General features: G+C 42.7%; 1 long non-coding RNA gene across 1 annotated transcript in view; it reads left to right on the top strand.

Moving 5' to 3' along the window:
- LOC120936789 overlaps positions 1 to 22,254 on the top strand; it is a 287,000-nt gene that overhangs the window by 223,682 nt on the left and 41,064 nt on the right. The window contains exon 2 of the long non-coding RNA XR_005748641.1: positions 4,032 to 4,202. This is a non-coding gene — a long non-coding RNA (uncharacterized LOC120936789). The remainder of the gene's footprint in view (positions 1 to 4,031; positions 4,203 to 22,254) is intronic.

Below are 22,254 nucleotides of genomic sequence, written 5' to 3' on the forward strand. Positions count from 1 at the left end.
AGATAAAGTACATATAAGAGAGCTGTTTTATCTGCCAAAGGTTTTTCATTCTAAGTTTACCTATAGTTATACTTTAGGCTGGGTTCACACCTATGTGAATAAGATATGTATTTCCCTGCATTAATTTCGCATGACAAGAGATCGTGACCTGACCAGCTCTCTATGGAGTCAGTTTACATATCTCTGTTGCAGAGCGACTTGCACAGGTGACCTGTGTGTCTTTGGCTCAATTTCAGGGCCAAATTCAGGCAAAAAATTGTCCCTGATTTGTCCCTAAAATGGAGAACCTGCGGACCCCTGCCTTTAATTCCACATTGTATTTACATTTTTCTTGCTTACTGCTATTAATCCAAACAATCTTTGGTCAATATTTGAATAGAAAGGGCCTAGCTTTCAATTACACCCCAATTTTTCCAGAACAAAAAACTGTTTAAAAAAAAATGGGTTTTTTTTTCCTCATATTTTCTGTTTTGAAAATGCCATAAATCTATCCCCTATTTTGTAGACGCTATAAGTTTTGTGCAAACCAATCAATATACGCTTATTGTGATATTATTGATTTGCCATAAATATGTAGAAGAATACTTATTGGCCTAAACTGATGAAGAAATTAGTTTTTTACATTTATTTTTGATATTTATTATAGTAACAAGTAAAAAATATGTAATGTTTTTTTTTTTAAATTGTCGCTTTTTTTGTCGTACTGATGCGTAGGGAACCACATGCGATTCGGACAGGAATTTCACAGCTTTCTTGCACAATGCAATTCTTTGAAACATGATTTGAGCCCATTTATTTTGTATGTCACAAATCACACCACAACCGCATGGAAAAGTTGCAAGCACCCTTTTTGCTGCACTGGAACCAGATCATATGGATGTTCACACCCATGCAATCCGATTCAGCCAATCACACTGTGTTTTGACCCAAATAGTATTTTTTTAAAAACTGTGTAAAAATAAATAAAATCAAGTAAAATAAATAAGAAAAACATTTTTTTTTAAAGCGCCCTGTCCCGACGAGCTTGCGCGCAGAAGCAAACACGTACGTGAGTAGCGCCCGCATATGAAAACGGTGTTCAAACTACACATGTGAGGTAGCCCTAGACCTCCTCTGTAACTCAAAACATGCAACCTGTAGAATCTTTTAAACAACGCTTATGGAGATTTGTAAGGGTAAAAGTTTGACGCCATTCCACGACCGGGCGCAATTTTGAAGCGTGACATGTTGGGTATCAATTTACTCTGCGTAACATTATCCTTCACAATATAAAAAAAATTGTGCTAACTTTACCGTTGTCTTATTTTTTAAGTAAAGAAAGTGAATGCTGTATAAGTCGGTAAAAGCTTGTAAATGGGGATGAGCCTGATGTTCGAGTCGAACGTAAGTTTTAAAAACAGAATTTTTTTTGTGAGCAGTGATTTTAATAATGCTTAAAGTGAAACAATAAAAGTGAAATATTCCTTTAAATTTCGTACCTGGGGGGTGTCTATAGTATGCCTGTAAAGTGGCGCATTTTTCCCATGCTTAGAAAAGTACCTGCACAAAATGACATTTCTAAAGGAAAAAAAGTCATTTAAAACTACCCGCGGCTAGAATGAATTGCCGAGTCCGATATATACAGATAAAAGACATTGAAAAATACGGCATGGGTTCCCCCCTTCCCAGTCTATTACCTCTGGGTCTGGTATGAATTCTAAGGGAAACCCCGAACCAAATTTTAAAAAACAATTGCGTGGAGGTCCCCCCAAATTCCATACCGGGCCCTTCAGGTCTGGTATGGATATTAAGGGGAACCCTGCGACAATTTTCTTTAGAAATAAAAAAAATGGCGTGGGGTTCCCCCAAAAAATCCATCCCAGACCCTTATCTGAGCCTGCAACCTGGCAGGCTGCAGGAAAAGAGGGGGGACGAGAGAGCGCCCCCCCCCCCAAACCGTACCAGGCCACATACCCTCTGCATGGGGAAGATGCAGTGGGGTTGATGGGGACAAGGGCCTTATCCCCACAACCTTTGCCTGGTGGTTGTGGGGGTATGCACTCATCTATTTAAGAGTTGTCACGGCGGGTGTGGTGTCATTCAACGGGAACCTCCCATGGAGGTGGATCGTGTCTGCGTTTTTTTTTTCTCCGTATCCTCCGCTCGAGAATGGATGTACATCGCTGGAATATTTTTTTCGTTTTTAATAAAGGACTTGTGCCAAGCTGTCTCCTGTTTTTTACCATTATTGACACTTTTTTGGTGAAATGGTAGGGGTACAATGTACCCCACTACCAATTCACATAGGGGGGCGGGATCTGGGGTCCCCTTTGTTAAAGGGGGCTTCCAGATTCCGATAAGCCTCCAGCCCGCATACCCCCACAACCACCGGGTAAGGGTTGTGGGGATGAGGCCCTTGTCCCCATCAAGATGGGGACACAGTGATTTAGACCCCAAAACATCCTCCCCATGTTGAGGGCATGTGGCCTGATACAGTTCAGGAGGGGGGGCGCTCTCTCTTCCACCCTCTTTTCCTGCGACCTGCCAAGTTGTGTGTTCAGATAAGGGTCTGGTATGGATTTTTGGGGTAAACCCCACGCCATTTTTTATTTATTTTGGCGCAGGGTTCCCCTTAAAATCCATACCAGACCTGAAGGGTCTGGTATGGATTTTGAGGGGGAAACCTACGCCATTTTTAAAAAAAAATAGTCGCAGGGTTCCTGAAGGGCCTGGTATGGAATTTGGGGAAACCCCCATGTAATTTTTTTTAATTTTGGTTCAGGATTCCCCTTAATATTCATACAGACCCAAAGGGCCATGCCATTTTTTTGCAATAATTATCTATATTGTGGGTCCCAGCAATACATTACAGCCATGAGCAGTTTTAAATGTCTTTTTTTTCCTTTAGAAATTTCATTTTGTGCAGGGACTGTTCTAAACACGGGAAAAATTCACCACTTTTCAGGCATACTATAGACACCCCCAAGGTATGAAATTTAAAGGAATATTTCACTTTTATTGTTTCATATTAAGCATTATTAAAATCACTGATCTCGAAAAAACTGAAATTTTTAAACTTTTTTTGCATTGATACATGTCCCCTGGGGCAGCACCCAGGTCCCCAAACACTTTTTATGGCAATAACTTGTATATTAACTTTAAAAATTAGCACTTTTTATTTTTCACATTCGTGTCCCATAGACTTTAACTGTGTTTGCGTGATCGAACACATTTTTTGCATGTTTGCATGTTCTGCTGCGAACCAAACCAGGGGGTTTTCGACTCATCCATACTTGTAAATAAACAAAATGAAGTGATGAGTCTTCTGACTTCACAGAGAGGGGGGGAATTTACATTCCACTTTTCACAGTGATTGCATTGGTACTGGTGGGATATGAGACCCTGTAAAGGAGCGGAGGTGGGGGGGTACTCATCTGCTGCCTGTAAAATGTAGCCACTCGTATCACTTTTATATTGTAGGGGATCTTTGTCATGAAAAAAAGGGTATTAGGATCATGGTTTTAACTGCAACCATGATCCTGATATAACCACTTCAAAACAAAGCTGTATATATATGGCCTACAGGTAGGAAGTGGTTAATGAATATTATTCTGTTGAACCCTGTCCACACTGCAGAAGTTTAATACAGCAGCAACAAAGGAAGAAGCTTCACGGCAGGTATCAACTATAGTGAAGCTTACACATATGTTTTCACATAACATATTTGTTTCGGGCCAGTGACTCGAAGAATTGAAACTCTCAGTACGACAACCTGACACCAGATTTTTTTTAAAGGTGGCCAGCAATATCAGCCTCCATGTTGTTTTGCATCTCATTCATGTAGAAATGAGAAACATCCTGTAGGAGTTAAAAACGTTATTTTCATAAGTTTGAGTGTTTATATATATATGTGTATGTGCAGGTGTGTTTGTATATATATATATATATATATATATATATGTATAATCTTGAACATACCAACTTATAAATCTATTGTTCTCTCACTACTCCAATTTAGTTGTCTTTTTTTCTTCCTTTTTTCACCTCTGCAGCGCATGGACAGTGCAATTACCGCTAAGCTTGTTTTGTATATGGATCTCTGCCAGGAGCGGTCTTGAAGGTGTTATAAGAATGAAGACATCTGGCAGCTGGCATCCTTACAATTCATTTGCCAAACACAAGTTGCACATTGTTGGAATTTTGAATTGAAAGTCACGCACCAGGTAAGAGGCAGTCAGGTGAAGCTGGTGTGTGGTGAACCACGCTAAGGAATTGTTGGCTCACTGATATGTGGGTGGGCTAAGTTGACAAGCATGTTTGTCTTTTCTCTTGCTTTAAAAAAAAAAAGGGAAGCTAAATTCTTCTAAGCCAAGATTAGGTCAACAGAACTGACAAGAAATCACAAGGCTATGACAACTCACTAGTAATTAGTCTGAGGAAAGGGTGCCAGAAAGAAATGAATAATAGCATTTGACAAACATACTGTTGTCAACTGTGTGGTCACAGTTTTTTCCACATATTTTTCAGTCAGAAATTACCAAGAGGATTATTTTGTGTTTAGCATTCGCTGTTGCCAGCAAATTGGTAACAGTATGTCATTGTCTTCTGACCAGCAGTAACTGGAATAGTCTGTTTACATTGCCTGATACTTAAGATTATTAATTGGCTATGTGTTCATGTTGTGGTACACAGCATTCGATGCTGTCTAAATGGGAAGCCGAATGCAAATAATAGCAGAGCCTAAAATTAGGTCTTGTGCTGTGCTGCACCTTTGAGGTGTAGCTGGCAAATTTACTGTAATCTTCCTGAGTGCAGGTTGTTTGTCACACCTAATTAAATTAGCTATGCTACAGTGTGAGGCCCCATAAGAGATTTGGAAAATCCCAGAATGGCTATCAATTATACTTAAAGTAATAATTTGCCAATGAGATAATACTTGACGTGAACTAAACCACAAAGACTGTTGCATGCTTTAAATTAAGTCTTAAGGCTTGTGCCTCTTGGCAGATGTGCCTTGATGTTAGGTGCCAACTGATGATCAAATCAGAGCATGCAGAACATCTCAGCAGCTAAGTATGTCGCTGTGCTCAGAGATGATAACTGTGTGTGTGCGCATTGCGACATGCATTCACCGGAGGAGTGAATGTGTTATGCATGCATCAGTTATGTAGGAACACTTCAACACATAACATTTCTCCTTTTCCCTTGGATCACCTCTTAATGTTTGGATGATCTATCATTCTTAGTCCAATTTTCTTTGTATCTAAAAGTTTACAAAAATTGGTAACACCACTTGGTAATTAGCGGTTCTTAGAAGAATCCTGGCTTAAAATTACACTAACCATTTTAAAAATAATAAAAAGATGTCCAATAGTTATCTATTAACAACTGCTATACCATTCTGGCCTCCTATACCCTAATGGGTAAATGCAGCATGCTCTCAAACACCTTAAATTCATTCTAAAGTCAGGAGGATTATTACCTTAAAGGGGTTGTAAAGGTAAAAAAAAATCCCTAAATAGCTTCCTTTACCTTAGTGCAGTCCTCCTTCACTTACCTCATCCTTCGTTTTTGCTTTTAAATGTCCTTGGTTATTGTGAGAAATCCTCACTTCTGTCTGTAACTACACGCAGTAATGCAAGGCTTTCTCCCTGGTGTGGAGAAAGCCTCTTGGGGGGGGGGGTGCGAGCAGGAGTGTCAGGACGCCCACTAACACACAGCTCCTTTCTCTATCTGCAAAGTAGAGAGCGTCCTGACCCTCCTGCTCACCCCCTGCCCCCTCAAGAGGATTACGGTGTGTAGTTACTGACAGAAGAACAGGAAGTGAGGATTTCTCAGAAGAAATAAGGACATTTAAAAGCAAAATCGAAGGATGAGGTAAGTGAAGGAGGACTGCACTAAGGTAAAGGAAGCTATTTAAGGAAAACATTTTTTACCTTTACAACCCCTTTAATGCATTCTGCATGCAGCTTCGCACCAAGCCCTTATACTTACCCGCTCCCCTCCCCCTTATACTTACGTGAGCTTTAAAGTATAACTAAAGGCAATCCGTTATTGTTTCGGATAGAGAGGAGATGGATTAGAACACCCATTAGGTTTTTATTGCTGTCTGTGCCCCATAACGAAGATTCACCCTCTCTATTTGTCCTGTTTACTATTATCATTAAAATGAAAAGTAAAAGAAAATCACAAATTTTTGTTTAACCCCAGAAAGTAATAGAGGGGAAATCTTCCAATGAGCACATTGGTTCTGGTGACCTTGGGGTCCCCAAAGAATTTTCTTAATTTGCAGGGATTTTCTCTCACTTCCTGTTTGGCTATTGGACAGGAAGTAAAGGGAAATCTCTGCAATGGGACACAGAGAAAAAAAAAATCTGACAGGGGTTATAACTCTCCCTTACTCTCTCCAAAATAAAAAGAAAAAGTTTTGCCTATTGTTCTACTATAAGCTTGCATTTGAGATCAGTTTGAGTCAATTTACAGGGGCTTCTGACCTTTGATCTACTACGAAACTGCATCAAGATGCTTCAAACTTCTTTTGCATACCAATTGACTGGTATAAGGATAAATATATGACATGACATAAATAAAAGTCATGTCAACAGGCCCCGAATAAGCAGGAACCTTGTTTTTAATTCCTTGGTCTCCAGCTAAGAATTTAGAGGGGTACCTCGTTAAAAGCTTACATCACCTATCTACGGTGAAAAAAGTATAGTTAGGAAGGAAGGTAAAACTGCCAAACGAGAGGAATAGGAAACACGAGAGAGGGGGGAGGGGTGGGATGGAGGGTCTTAGCGGGAATTTTCTAAAATGTTTTTTATACGGATATGTATCTGGCTGTTCCTTATTGGTAGTGAAATGGCCAATACGATTGGAATTTTGATAAAATAAAACAAATAAAGAGTAAAAGAAAACCACGAATGATGCGAAACCGTAGCAGAGACGATATAAGCAAAATAAAACCATGAGCAAGTCTTGTATTCTGGTGGAGTCTGAAGTGGTTAAGAAAAAAAATCACTGAGTATAATGCATTCTTACATATACCTCTTAACCACTTACCCCCCGGACCATATTGCTGCCCAAAGACCAGAGTACTTTTTGCGATTCGGGACTGCGTCGCTTTAACAGACAATTGCGCGGTCGTGCGACGTGGCTCCCAAACAAAATTGGCGTCCTTTTTTTCCCACAAATAGAGCTTTCTTTTGGTGGTATTTGATCACCTCTGCGGCTTTTAGTTTTTGCGCTATAAACAAAAATAAAGCGACAATTTTGAAAAAAATTAATATTTTTTACATTTTGCTATAATAAATATCCCCCAAAAATATATAAAAAAACTTTTTTTTCCCTCAGTTTAGGCCGATACGTTTTCTTCTACATATTTTTCGTAAAAAAAAATTGCAATAAGCGTTTATTGATTGGTTTGCGCAAAAGTTATAGCGGTTACAAAATAGGGGGTATTTTTATGTCATTTTTATTATATTTTTTTTACTAGTAATGGCGGCGATCAGCGATTTTTTTTTTCGGTACTGCGACATTATGGCGGACACTTCGGACACTTTTGACACATTTTTGGGACCATTGGCATTTTTATAGCGATCAGTGCTATAAAAATGCATTGGATTACTATAAAAATGCCACTGGCAGTGAAGGGGTTAACACTAGGGGGGGGGAAAGGGGTTAAGTATGCCTGGGTGTGTTCTTACTGTGGGGGGGGTGGCCTCACTAGGGGAAACACTGATCCTCGGTTCATACATTGTATGAACCAAAGATCAGCATTTCCCCTGCTGACAGGACCGGGAGCTGTGTGTTTACACACACAGCTCCCGGTCCCCGCTCTGTACCGAGCGATCGCGTGTGCCCGGCGGCGATCGCGCCCACCGGGCACACGCACGGGAGTCGGGGGCGAGCGGGGGGCGCGCGCCCCTAGTGGCGGCTGGGAGAGAGGACGTCATATTACGTGCTCTTGCCCAGCCGAGCCAACTTGTCGACGTATAACGGCGGTGGCCAGTCGGCAAGTGGTTAAAATGACTACAGCTGTGGCCAAAAGTTTTGAGAAGTCCACAAATTTGTACAAAGTCTGCTGCCTCCGTTTTTATAATGGCAATTTACTACAGAATGTTATGAAGAGTGATCAGATGAATTGCAAATTCCCTCTTTGCCATGAAAAATAACTTAATCCCATAAAAAAAAACATTTCCACTGCATTTGTGAAGAAAGTTTTAGGGCGCCCCAGAAAGTCCAGCAAGTGTCAGGACCATCTCTTAGGCCCCTTTCACATTTAGGAGTTTTTCAGGCGGTACAGCGCTAAAAATAGCGCTGCTATCCCGCCTGAAAAACTCCTTCACTGCAGACTTAATGTGAAAGCCCGAGGGCTTTCACACTGAGGCAATGCGCTGGCGGGAGACAAAAAAATCTCCTGTCAGCAGCATCTTTAGAGCGGTGAGAGGAGCGGCATGTATACCGCTCCTTCACCGCTCCTTCCCATTGAAAACAATGGGAAACCGCGGCAATACCGCCCGCAATGCACCTCTATAGAGGCGCATTGTGGGCGGTATTAACCCTTTATCAGCCACTGGCAGGGGTTAATACCGCACCGCTAGCGGCTGATTCCCGCGGCAATCCTGCTCCCGCCCCAGTCTGAAAGGGGCCTAAGTGTTGATTCAGTTGCAGGATCACCACACCAGGCACCACACAGTGCAGAGCTTGTTCAGGAATAGTGGCAGGCAGGTGTGAGTACATCTGCACGCACAGTGAGGCGAAGACTTTTGGATCATGGCCTGGTGTCAAGAAGGGTAGCAAAAAAGCCACTTCTCTCCAGGAAAAACATCAGGAACAGACTGATATTCTGGAAAAGGTACAAAGTCATTTTCCCAGATGAACCCATTTTCCAATTGTTTGGGGCATCTAGAAAAAACCTTGCCTGGAGAAGAAAAGGTGAGCGCTACCCTCAATCCTGTGTCATGCCAACAGTAAAGCATCCTGAGCCCATTCATATTTGGGGTCGCTTCTCAGCCAAGGGAGTGGGCTCACTCACAAGAACAAAACAATGAATGTAGATTGGTACAAAAACATCGAGAGCAACTTCTCCCAACCATCCAAAAATAGTTTGGCGAGGAACAATGCCCTGTCCAGCATGATGGAGCACCTTGCCATAAGGCAAAAGTCAAAACTAAGTGGCTTGGGGAACAAAACATCAACATTTTGGGTCCATGGTCAGGAAAACTCCCCAGACCTTAATCCCATTGAGAACAATCCTCAAGAGGCGGGAAAAAAACACACAAATTCTGTCAAACTCCAAGCATTGATTATGGAAGAATGAAGAAAAGGAAATTTACCCCTAGGGGCTTTGTGTTGCAGCACGGTATAAATGATATACAAATATAGTAAAAAAGTATAAATTTATTAGAATAAATATGATTATCAAAAAGAGCCCCAAAATAAAGGGACTCAAGATATGAGCTTTGACAGAAAAAAATCAATCAATCAAAGAAGAACAAAAAGATCAAACACAAAATGGTAACAAATGCAAATTGAACAGTACTGTATACATGTGAGCACTATGAGTGTGAAAGCCCCTACGCGTTTCGACCTTCGTAGTAGCGGTCTTCTTCAGGGAGCAATAATTGTTAACGCAGACATAGGTTCTATAAAAAGAATACATGTACCGATAGTAGATTGCCCGCATTTACTAGGCTGTGACACACCTAATTCTACACCTTCAGTCCTATCAGTGCAGGCTTCAGAGAGGACTGAGGGTATAGTGGGGTTGGAGATCCCAGCTGATGAGGGGCAAGGGGAGGTCCGCTTTGTTCTTTGGTGTGGGTCTTTGAGGTACGCTTGCCAATGAACTGCATGGCAGGTCGACATATGTCTGGTCAAGCATGTGGTGCCCAAGCGGGTGATGTTTTGGCCACGCGAGATACGCTTGAGACATATGTTGCAAATAGCAGCGGTGCGATCTGATGCACTCATCTCAAAAAAGGCCCACACCAAAGAACTTTTGGAATAACGCTGAGACACAGCAGCACCCTGCATATGCGTAGCTCTGCGTTGTGATGCAGTCGGTGTGCTGCCCTTAAGCTGGCCCCTGGAGGGCATCCTGCCTTTTTGGAAATGTGCCTCTGCCTCTTCCTCCTCCTCCTCTCTCCTATCAGGCACCCACGTAGAAAAAAAGACCGCCACTCCAGGCAAATGCAATAAGCAATCAATGTCCTCCTCAAAGACCGTGGGTGCTGGCAATACACAAGGCAAAAAATCAATGAAAATAATTAATGGACAGCCGCACACCAAAATGAACTTAAAAAAGCTGACGCGTTTCGCACAATCAGTGCTTAGTCATAGCTTTGACTAAGCACTGATTGTGCGAAACGCATCCGTTTTTTACCCCACTGCTTGTTGTGCTGTGTTTTGTAGTGCTTTTTATACTTTTTACACCAATAAAGGCTACCTTTTTAGGTTCATTTTGGTGTGCAGCTGTCCATGAATTATTTTCATTGATTTCAGGCACCCACGTAGAGTCAGTGACCTCATCATCCCCTCCCTCCTCATCACTGTAGAAAACCTGGCAGTATGCTGCAGCTGGGGGAACATGACTGCCAGATTGCTGTCCTTTTTGGGCACCCCCTCTCTCTGGGCTCACGTTACTGCCTTTCTCTAGCTGTGTACCATCATCGGAGCCTTCAAAACGCTGCGCATCCTCATGCAACATGTACCCAACACTGTGGTTCAAACAGTTCAGGGGACTCCTCAGGAGGACATGGTGGGGCTAGGGAAGGAGTGACTGATGCCATTGAGCAGAGGGAAGAGGACGCCTTGGCAGCTGCTTTGCCAGACAAAGTACCCTGAGCCTGGGTGAGAGAGGATGAGGAGGATGAGGACGGCTTGGTTATCCACTCTACCAAGTCTTCAGCATGTTGCGGCTCAACACGGCTCAGCTGCCGAAAACAAGGACGAGCGTGTCCAATGGCCACGTGCTGATGAGGATGCACCGTGTCCACGACCAGCACTGTTGCCTTTAGACGCAGAGCCTGCTTGCCTTTGTGACTCGGGCAGTACACGCCAAGCAGCTTTAGGTGCAAACTGCAGAGGACAAAGGCAGTACACACCACGTAGCTTTATGGTGCACACTGCAGAGGACACAGGCAGTACACACTACGTAGCTTTAGGTGCAAACTGCAGAGGACACGGGCAGTACACACCAAGTAGCTTTAGGTGCAAACTGCAGAGGACAAAAGCAGTACACACACTACGTATCTTTAGGTGCAAACTGCAGAGTACACGGGCAGTACACACCAAGTAGCTTTAGGTGCAAACTACAGAGGACACGGGCAGTAAACACCAAGTAGCTTTAGGTGCAAACTACAGAGGACAAAGGCAGTACACACACCACGTAGCTTTATGGTGCACACTGCAGAGAACACAAGCAATACACCACGTGAGAATACTGCAGCTAGCACAATCACCTGCCTGCCAGTAAATTAGGAATAGCTGATCTAGCTAAACTATACAGTGTATACATATATGTACAACACCTGGGATGCATATATATCCTCTACACACTGTAACTTTAACTGACTAGCCTGCCTGCTCTATCTACCTAGAAAAAATGACGATGTCTCTCTGTCTGTCTTTAACCAACGCCGTAACACACTACACAAGGCCGACCTGCAGGCGGCCTTTATTAGTGTGAGGCATGTACTAAACCCCCTGAGCCATAATTGGCCAAAGCCACCCTGGCTCTGGCAAATTATGGCTCTCCGTTTTTTGCGCGCTGTGATTGGCCAAGCATGCGGGTCATAGTGCATGCTTGGCCAATCATCAGCCAGCAATGCACTGCGATGCCGTAGTGAATTATGGGCCATGACACGCCACTCGAATTTGGCGCGAACGGCCCGTAACGTTCGTATTTCGACGAACGGTTGAACATACGATGTTCGAGTCGAACATGGGTTCGACTCGAACACGAAGCTCATCCCTAGCGGATACTCATTTGCACACCATGATCAGATGTAGTAGTTATTCTCTGCCTGACTCTCTGCTGTTATAGCGAGTCAAGCAGAGATTAGATATGTGCATTCCCGTTCGTACGAATGTTATTTTCGTAGGAAAATGTTCATTTTCGTACCCGCAGAATAATGTGTACATACGAAAAAATTAAAGCACCACAATACGAAAACGACGGGATTACGAATGAGCCGCATAACGAACAACCGCAAATACGAACGAACGATCTGACGAAAATACGACAAAACGAAAACTGCAAAAGAACGAAAAATACATCTATAACAAAAGATTTGCATTCTGTATCCTATTTGAATCCCCTCTCTGCTCGTATCCTCAGCCGCATGTCCACATGACACCTACAACAAAAGATTTGCATTCTGTATTTTGTTTGAATCCCCTCTCTGTTCGAATCCTCAGCCGTATGTTCACACGACATCCACAACAAAAGATTTGCATTCTGTATCCTGTTTGAATCCCCTCTCTGCTCGTATCCTCAGCCGTATGTTCACACGACATCCACAACAAAAGATTTGCACTCTGTATCTTGTTTGAATCCCTTCTCTGTTCGCACCCTCAGTCGTATGCTCACACGACATCCACAACAAAAGACCCGCACCCTGTATTTTGAATTCTTTTTTTCTGTTCGTATTTTGGATTCAACAGAATGCAAATCTTTTGCCACAGATGTCACAGGAACACACAACCGAAAACACCAAAAGAAAAAGGACCCAAAACACAGAATGCAAATCCCTTGCCACAGATGTAATTTTCATTTTTTTGAATGGGCAGTGAGTGTAGTTAGTAAAGCAGCTTCTCTTTTGTGCTGAGTAGTACAGTAAAGCCAAATAAACTTTTCTGTGGATTTTCATCTGAAGGGAGATCAGTTGGCCAGACTTTTGAACCCAAAAATGGTTTTCTGATGGAGTTTAAAAACGAACACATTTTCTGAGAACGAACGGAAAACGATCGTTTTTATGTTTGTTGTTAAAAAGTCTGACCAAGTGTATGGGGCTTAACTATCGTTAATATGGATGAGCCGCGTGTTGAAAGTCCCGCGATATATTTACGAAAGTACAAAATGACGAAAATCCTTTTTCTGTTCGTATCTTCATTTGCATGCCCACATGACATCCACAACAAATTGTCATAGATATCACACGAACACAAGACCGAAAACACGAACAGAAAAAGGAATCCAAAACACAGAATGCAAATCATTGACGAAAATTCACGAAAATTATTGTCTAACAAGTAACGAACATGAATTAAACAGAATAACGAACCATCCCGCATGTACGAAAATAAAACGGTAACGAAAATACGAAACGATCGGAATACGAAAAAATCTCGTCATACGAAAAACGAACGGGAACGAACAGCAAAACGGGCGTCTTACAAAAAACGAACGGAAACGAACCTACGGAACGATACGAAACAAAACAAAAAAAAACGAAAAAAAATTCTGTGCACATGTCTAGCAGAGATATGTTGTGCAGCCACATGTTAGTCACATGTCATATAGCCATTGCTTTAAAGAGTTCAAGTTTGTGCGGCCACCATGTATGCATATTTGTTGCCATCCTAAACCTATTTTGCACATTTTTTGTAATTTTTTTTTAGTAAACTGAAATATTCAGGTACTGCATGATCATTCAACCAGTTACCCATTCTCTTAAAGATACATCATATATGCTGTGCGCTGTGATTGGCCGGGCACTCTTCTGGGACCTGTAATGTGTCCCAGAATATTGCACGGAGGGAGAGGTGAACTTACTTCCGGCGCCGCGGTTTCCCGTGAGGAAGTGGGAGCTGGGTGCCTCTAAAAAGAGGGAATCCGCTCCCCCCCAAAAACAATTACATGCCAATTTTGGGTGGAACTCTGCTTTAAGTGTAAATGTGAGATCTTTTTTACCACAGATCTCACATTAAATAGGCCCTGTACTGCTTTGTTCTATTACAAGGGATGTTTCTATTACAAGGGATGTTGTCATCATCTAAGGTGGGTGGATAATGTACCCAAAGGGCAGTTTAACCGATTTATGCGTAACTGCTCAAAATTAGAGGATTATATCCTACATTCCAATGTTATCAAACAGAGGTTTATAGACAAAGAACTATGACTCAGTAAAGTTAGAGGAAGCAAGATTCCTGATTAGTAGGAAGTACATGGAAAAGGCGAGAATGTTTCAAAAAAAGCGAAGAGAGGAAATAGAACACTGAGTATGGTTTTATTTTGGATTATAATTTCCAGTATAGGGAGGTTGAAAACATTATTAGGAAATATTGGCCCATTTCAAGAAAGGATAGGATTTCCATACCTCTCATACCTCCCAACCACAATTCATATATCATAAGGCTAGGAATTTTAAAACTAAACTTGTAAAGCATATGGGCCCGGATTCACATACATCAGCGCATATTTATGCCGTATATAATATACGCTACGCTGACGCAGCGCACAGAGGCAAGCACTGGATTCACAAAGCACTTGCTCCGACTCGCTCTTAAATATACGCTGGGTTTCCTCGGCGTAAGCGGAAGTGGGCATGAGCCATGGTAATGAGGCGTGACCCCATGCAAATGATGGGCCAAGCGTCAAGCATGCACCGTCCCGTGGCTGCATCCCAGTGCGCATGCTCAGAATTACGTCGAAACAACTGCCTAAGATACGTCGAATCACTGCCTACGACATGAACGTAACCTACGCCTAGTCATATTCACGTACCACGTAAACGACGTAAAATACGACGGCTGTGTTCCCTGGTCCATACCTTTGCATGGGTTGCGCCTCCTATATGGGGAATAACTTTACGCCGGACGTACGACTTACGCAAACCGTGTATATTATGCGCCAGACGCAAGTACTTTCGTAAATCGGCGTATCTCCCTCATTTGCATATTATCTGGAACCTGTACTCACCGAGGCCGAGATGCTGAGGACGGCTCACCTCTGCGACCCTGCGCAGTCCACTCTCTGGAGTTGAGACAGAGGAGGGAAGGCACAAGGAGGCACCGGTGCCGGAAGCAGGTTGGTAGACTTGGTGTGTCTGACGGCAGCTGAGCAGGCGTAGAAGACTGGAAACAACTGGAGATCAGGCAGCTACTGGCAGGAGGTCCAGAAGAACCAAGCAGGAGACAAAGACAAGTCCGGGTCACAGGCCGTGGGTCAAGGGCTGGAGAAGGCAGAGAAAGTCCGTAGGTACAAGCCAAGGTCAAAGGGCAGGAGACAGCAGCAATCCAAGATACGTTAGCCAAAAGGTCAGAGGTTCCGGGTGAGAGGAGAGTGGTCAGGAAGTCCGGGTCAAAACAAGAAGATATGGCAACAGGTAGACTCACTAAAGCTGATGACAAACCAGCAACCTGTTCAGGGAATGCTGCTGGTTTAAATAGGAGTGTCAGTCCTCTGATTGGCCCCAGGGCTGCTGCATGCGCGCGTCCACGCATACGACGCACCGCTGTACTGCGCATGTGCGGGAGTCTGTCAGAGACGGGACTAGTACCCTGACACATATGTGCATAGAAAATCTATGGGAGCGGAAAATGCGCCCAGCATAAATATGCGCCCACGATACGATGGCGTAGGCAAGTTACGTCGGTCATAGGAAGCCTATTTTTAGGCGTATCTTAGATTGTGGGCATGGCGCATAGATACGACGGCGCATAGTTATACTTACCCGGTGTATCTTGAGATTCGTCGGCGTAAGTGCTTTGTGAATCCGGGCCATAATGTCTTCACCCAAAAGGAAGAATGGACTGATGTTTGATTTGAAAGTTTTTTTTTCATGTGGACAGTGTAACAACCCCTGGCAAAAGGTATGGAATCACCACTCTTGGAACATGTTCATTAAATTGTTTAATTGTATAAAAAAAAAACCTGATCACAGACATGCCGCAAAACTATTTTCATTTAACATTCCAACAAGCTTTAAGAAACACTTTAAAAAAAGAAAGAAAACTGTAGTCAATTACAACTGTTTTTGCAGTTCAAGCAGAGGAAAAAAATATTGAATCACTCAATTCTGAGATAAATATTATCATGAACAAAAACACTACAGTACACCACTAGTACTTTGTTGCACCACCTCTGGCTTTTATAACAACTTGAATTCTATGAGGCATGGATTTAACTATCGAAAAAACAGTATTCTTTATCAATCCGGCTCCAACTTTCTCTTATTGCAGTTGCCAGCTTTGCAGGTTGGAGCCATGTCATGGACTAGTTTCTTTAAATCCCACCATAGATTTTCAATTGGATTGCTATGTCTTTCTTGAAGAAAAGTTTTCACGGTTTTTGCCCTATGGCAAGATGCACCATCATCCTGAAAAATGTTGTCATCATCACCAAACATCCTTTCAATTGATGGAATAAGAAAGTGTCCAAAATCTCAATATAAACTTGTGCATTTATTGAAGATATAATGACTACCATCTCCCCCCTTACCTTTACCTGACATGCAACCCCATATCATTAATGATTGTGAAAACTTGCATTTTTTCTTCAGGCAGTCGTCTTCATACATTTTATTGCAACGGCACTAAGCAAAAGCTCCAGCATCATCACCCTGCTAAATGCAGATGTGTTATTCATCACTGAATATCACTTTCATCCAGTCATCCACAGTCAATGATTGCTTTTTTTTAGCCCACTGTAACCTGCTTTTTGTTTCTGCTTAGGTCTTAGTGATGGTTTTCATTTGGCTTTTCTGTATGTAAGATCGGGTTCACACCGTCCCTGCATGCAGCTCACAGCAGGGGTCCGGTGCATACTGGTTCACCCGTTTAGGTCCGATTTCAGCCTGAATTTTGGGCTGAAATCAAACCTGAAACGCACCAAAAAAAGCACACGTTTTTCCGCCACACCTGACCGGACCCGCTGCGGAGATATGTGAACTGGCTCCATAGAGAGCCAGTCACATACTCCTGCTATGCGAATTTAATTCACATAGGTGTGAACCCGGCCTTAGGCCTCGTACACACGTTAGGATCGCCAGAGGACAACGATCTGAAGGACCGTTTTCATCAGTCCAAACCGATCGTGTGTAGGCCCCATAGGTTATTTACCTTCGGTCAAAAAAATGAGAACTTGCTTTACAATTTTACCGATGGACGCCTAACGATAGGTCAAAATCGATGGTTAGTATGCAAAAGCATCAGTTAAAAACCTGCGCATGCTCAGAATCAAGTCGACGCATGCTCGGAAGCATTGAACTTCATTTTTTTCAGCACGTCATTGTGTTTTACGTCACCGCGTTCTGACACGATCGTTTTTTTAACTGATGGTGTGTAGGCACGACGGACCATCAGTCAGCTTCATCGGTTAACCGATGCGAACCAACGGTCCTTTGGACCGTTCTCATCGGATGGACTGATCGTGTGTACAAGGCTTTACAGTTTGGTTACAGACATTGACTTCAATTTCTGACCATTTTTTTTTATGTGCATTTTCTGTTTTCAAGGCATATTGCTGTACGTTTTCTATCTTGATGCCTTGATGTCTTCCTTGGTCTACCAGTACGCTTCCCTTTAACAACCTTCCCATTTGATTTGTACTTGGTCCAGATTTTAGACACAGCTGACTGTTGCAACATTCCGTGATGATTTACCTTCTTGAAGAACTTTTATAATCCTCTCCTTTATTTTAACTGACATCTCTCGTGTTGGAGCCATGATTCATGTCAATCAGGTTGGTGCAGCAGCTCATCAAGGTGTGCAAGCACCAGACTAATTATCAGATCTAATCTGATGCAGATGTTTGTTTTAGAACTGCAAAGTACATGGTGATTCCATAAAATTTTCCTCAGAATTGAGTGATTACATATTTTTCCTTTGCTTGATCTGCGAAAACAGTTGCAATTGACTACAGTTTTCTCTCTCTTTTTTTAAGCGTTTCCTAAAGACAGAAGGATTGAATGTTAAATGAAAATAGTTTTGAGGCATGTCTGTGATTCGTTTTTCCTACACAATTAAACAATTGAATCAACATTTTTCAAGAGTGGGGATTCCATATTTTTGCCAGAAGTTGTATTTGTCATACTGCTAAAACCATTACAATGAAAGTTCAATCATTTAGGTTAAATACTACACAAAATAAATATCAGATAAAGGAATTTATTTCATGTAATACTGCATTTGATACTTACCTACTGGAGTAGTTGCGCTCTAAAATATGTGGACCGCGCTACTAGGAGTTGTGAGAAGCTCAATTTTGTGGACACTAGTCTATATTCAACCTTATTAATTATGACATTATGTAGAAACTAACACAGGTAAACTGAAAACCTTTTTTCCTTAATGTAAGCACAAAACTTTTAATCATTATTTTTCACTCTGGCAAATGTCTCCCCCCACATGATTAAATTAAATTCTTCAGCATCCACATGACTCCTACCTATAAAACTTTAGACTTTGAGAAAATGGAAAGAGTTTTAAGCTACAGAATATGTACTGTATCCATTATATTACCTACCCTGGTTCCACTGTGGGTTTTGGTGGGTTTTGAGCAGGGCAATCTGTACAAAACAGGAAAAGTACCATGCTTAGGACAGGATTAAAAAAAAAAAAAAGGTTGCTGCCCCCCTAAAAAAGCTCCACAAAGGAGTCTGGTAAATAATATAAAACACAGGTGGGGTAGTGGTGCTAAAGTGACAGAAAACACTCTATATAAACATATGTAGCGCTACCTCCGAAGGAGCCGCTGGTTGATTTGGGATAGGCCTATTAAGTTACCCTGGCGTTGTCTAGGGGTACAATTTGTAGAGACAAACAGTGAGCAAAGGTCCAGACAGTGAATAAAGGTTTTTTCCAATGCTTTATTTTCCAGGCCAACACGGCCAACATCAACATCAATTGGGAAGGGCAAAGTTGATGAATAGAGAGAGAGGAAGAACCTTGCAGTATCAGGCCTGGATATTAAATAAAGCAGTCAGTACTGCTCTGCGTAGTACCAATTTGTAACTCGTCGTCACTCCAACTGAGTGGGTAAAGTGCCCTCGGACAGACCCCTTTTTACAGGCCTTGCAGCCGAGATGTCACTTAAGATTTCTGGGAGGAACGGGCCTCTCTCACAGACCCGGCTCGGGCCTCTGCCACAGGTCAATTACAATAACTGAGCTAGATAGATAGATGGAGCGAATCCTCCCAGTAGATTTCTGCATCGGTCACCAGATGACAGCAAACATACCTGTCAGTACTCTGGTCACCGGATCCCCAATTGGTTTGTTCAGGCTCTGTTGGACGACCTGCCTCCGGGTCCTCCTCAAACCAACTCCCTAATCGAACGGCACCCAGCCTGGGATCCTTTCAATAGAATCGGGAACCCAGACAAAATTGACTGGGGTCCCCTTGTATCTCCGGATGAGGTTCCAAGTGGTCTGCAACTATGGCCAGGTGGGCCACGCCGGCGGAGTCCATGGATGCGCGCACCCTGAAGGTAGATGCCGCACCTGGAACGGGGACCCCGCGAAGATTTTACTTAAAAATTCTCTTTATTGGTTTTCATTTAATTTCAATACAAAGACATTCATTTTTCATACAAGTATTATACACCTTTGAAAACATGCATTTTATCCCTTCCCCAATAAAAAACGGTCACAACGTATTTCCCTTTACCAAACTATATTCAAAGCATGCAAGAGGCACCCTGATCCTGAGCTCCTGTTCTGCTCTGAAGTGCCCTTTTCCCACTGTCCTCTAGTCCAGGCCTAGGGTTCACATAATTCTATTCTTAGTACATATGGAGGGAGAGAGATACCCCAAGGTAAGTAGGAAAAACTGGGCAGATAAGAGAGACAGAGAGAGAGAAAAAAAAGGGGGGGGAAGAAAGGGGAAAAAGGGAAAGGGGGAGAGAGAGTATGTAAGAGTTCTTCCCCTCCTATTTATGGGCCTGGCCCAAAGGGCCTGCCTCTTGTGTTAATATCTAGATATTAGAGTTCGCTACTCTATAAAGTGCCCACGTGAATGCCAAAAAAAAAATTGTTTCTCTTTTTTTTTTCTTTCTTTGGGGGGGGATGTATTATCCCCATGCCTTAATGATGCCCCCAAATTATTCCATGTATAGTTGTTTATTATATGGTGCCAGGGTTTAACCTCTCCGAATGTGCAATAAGTGCATATATTAAAAAAAAATAAAGGGGAAAGAAAGGGGAAATAGAAAAAGGAAGGAGAGAAAGTATGTAAAAGTTCTTCCCCTCCTATGTATGGGCCTGGCCCCAAGGACCTGCCTCTTATGTTAATATCTAAATATTAGAGTTACCTACTCTGAAAAAGTGTCGGCGTGATATGTAAAAAAAAAAAAATTTGTGGGGGGGAGGGAGGAAGGAAGGAAAGAGACAAGTGTGATGATACCCACTCATGTGTGATCCTAATCCTTTGGACGTGCATTCATGTTGGATTCCAATTCTATAAAGTGCCATCGTGCATATGTGATATATATATATAAAAAAAAGGGGGGCGGGGAGAGAAAGGGGAAAAAGGGAAAGGGGGGAGAGAGAGTATGTAAGAGTTCTTCCCCTCCTATTTATGGGCCTGGCCCAAGGGGCCTGCCTCTTGTGTTAATATCTAAATATTAGAGTTAGCTACCCTGTAAAGTGCCCACGTGAATGCCAAAAAAAACACATTATTGACAAAGTGTATTAACTTTTGCCCGATATAGGGTTCTAATAGGGGGACCTATACTTATAGCCCCAAGCCCACCTCCATGCTCCCATCTCAAAAGTTCTTGTGCAGGAAAAAAAAACGGGGGGCTCCTTGCTTTGCTCTAACTCCCCCCCTCCTACTGACCTAAAGTGTTAATAAAGGTTTTAGTCTTCCTAATCTCTCTCCGTCCTCTCCATGTCTCTTCAAAGTTTGGTCTACATTCATTTTGAATTGACAAAAGTTCTTCCATTTTACCAATCTTACCCACCTCCCTAAGCCATTCCCCCACCGATGGAGCATTTTCTTTCTTCCAATTTTTTGGTATTACTGCCTTTGCTCCATTCAGTAGGTAAGGGATCAGGGACATTCTATATTTTTTCCTTGAAGTCATCGTATTATGGAACGGCGCATGCACAGTTCGTGATACGTACCTGTCTGGCGCTCGGCCCATCATTTGCATGGGGTCACGCCTCATTTGCATGGGTTTACGCCCACTTCCACCTACGCCGACGTGCACCTTCGAAACCCACGCCACGCTGGCTTGCTGAATGCAATGCTTGCCTCTCTGCGCTGCGTTGGCGTAGCGTACAGTGTTTGCTCTATGGCAGTGTAATGTGCGCCTTGCTCTCTGTGAATCTGGGCCTATGTGTATAAAAATTAATGTTCAGCAAAATTGATATATAACAACTGAAAAACCACAAAAAAATACTAGATTAATTGAATGAGCGAAAAAAAATCCACATAACAAGTTAATTTTCCATGCAGTAATCCGAAGTGACTTGGTGTAGTATAAAGCAGGTAATCAGGTGACTTGCATGCTCCCCCTCCTGGGTCCCCACTCACCAGATGCCACCACCCCTGCAGGGTTTAATGGCGTGTAGTATCTGGAGCTGCTGGAATCCCAATTCTCCTCATCCGCTCACATCCAGCCTTCTCGCTAGATGATATTCTGTGTTCCCGAGTCCTGAGCAAAGCTGGTATGATGGTAGCAATTCCCCAACAGTGAATCACCATAGGAACAGACAAGGGCCCCAATAGTGTAGTACCAAGGTGTTTATTAAAAATATAAAAAAATATTAAAAACAAGGGGTATCCCAGCATCAAACCATATATAACAGCTGGTAATAACTCCAAAGCATACACTAAAAAAAACATGGTTTAAGTAAGCATGTCAGAGGCCGGAATAGGCAGCGTGCGTCCAAGCTGCGTTCCACTTAATCTCCTCACAACCCAGAGATGACGTAGCGTGCGTATGCGTGACTCCACCTTAAGCTTTTCGTCAATGGATGTCGTCCGCCTCAGACAACGTCCATTGACGAAAAGCATTGAGGAATTGCTACCATCATACCAGCTTCGCTCAGGAATAGGGAACGCAGGATATCATCTAGCGAGAAGGCTGGAGGTGAGCTTATGAGGAGAAGCCTTGGGATTCCAGCAGCTCCAGATACTACACGCCATTTAACCCTGGGCAAGGCACCCGATTACCTGCTTTATACTACACCAAGTCACTTTGGATTACTGTGGAAAAAATGTAGTTGCACTGTGATAAACTATAAAGAACTGTAAAAACTATAACAAGTGATCATAAAAAATGCAAATGGAGCAATAACAATTGTGTTAAAACATAAGTTCAGTGAA

The sequence above is a fragment of the Rana temporaria genome, chromosome 4 (assembly GCF_905171775.1).
Source record: "Rana temporaria chromosome 4, aRanTem1.1, whole genome shotgun sequence".
NCBI lineage: Eukaryota > Metazoa > Chordata > Amphibia > Anura > Ranidae > Rana > Rana temporaria.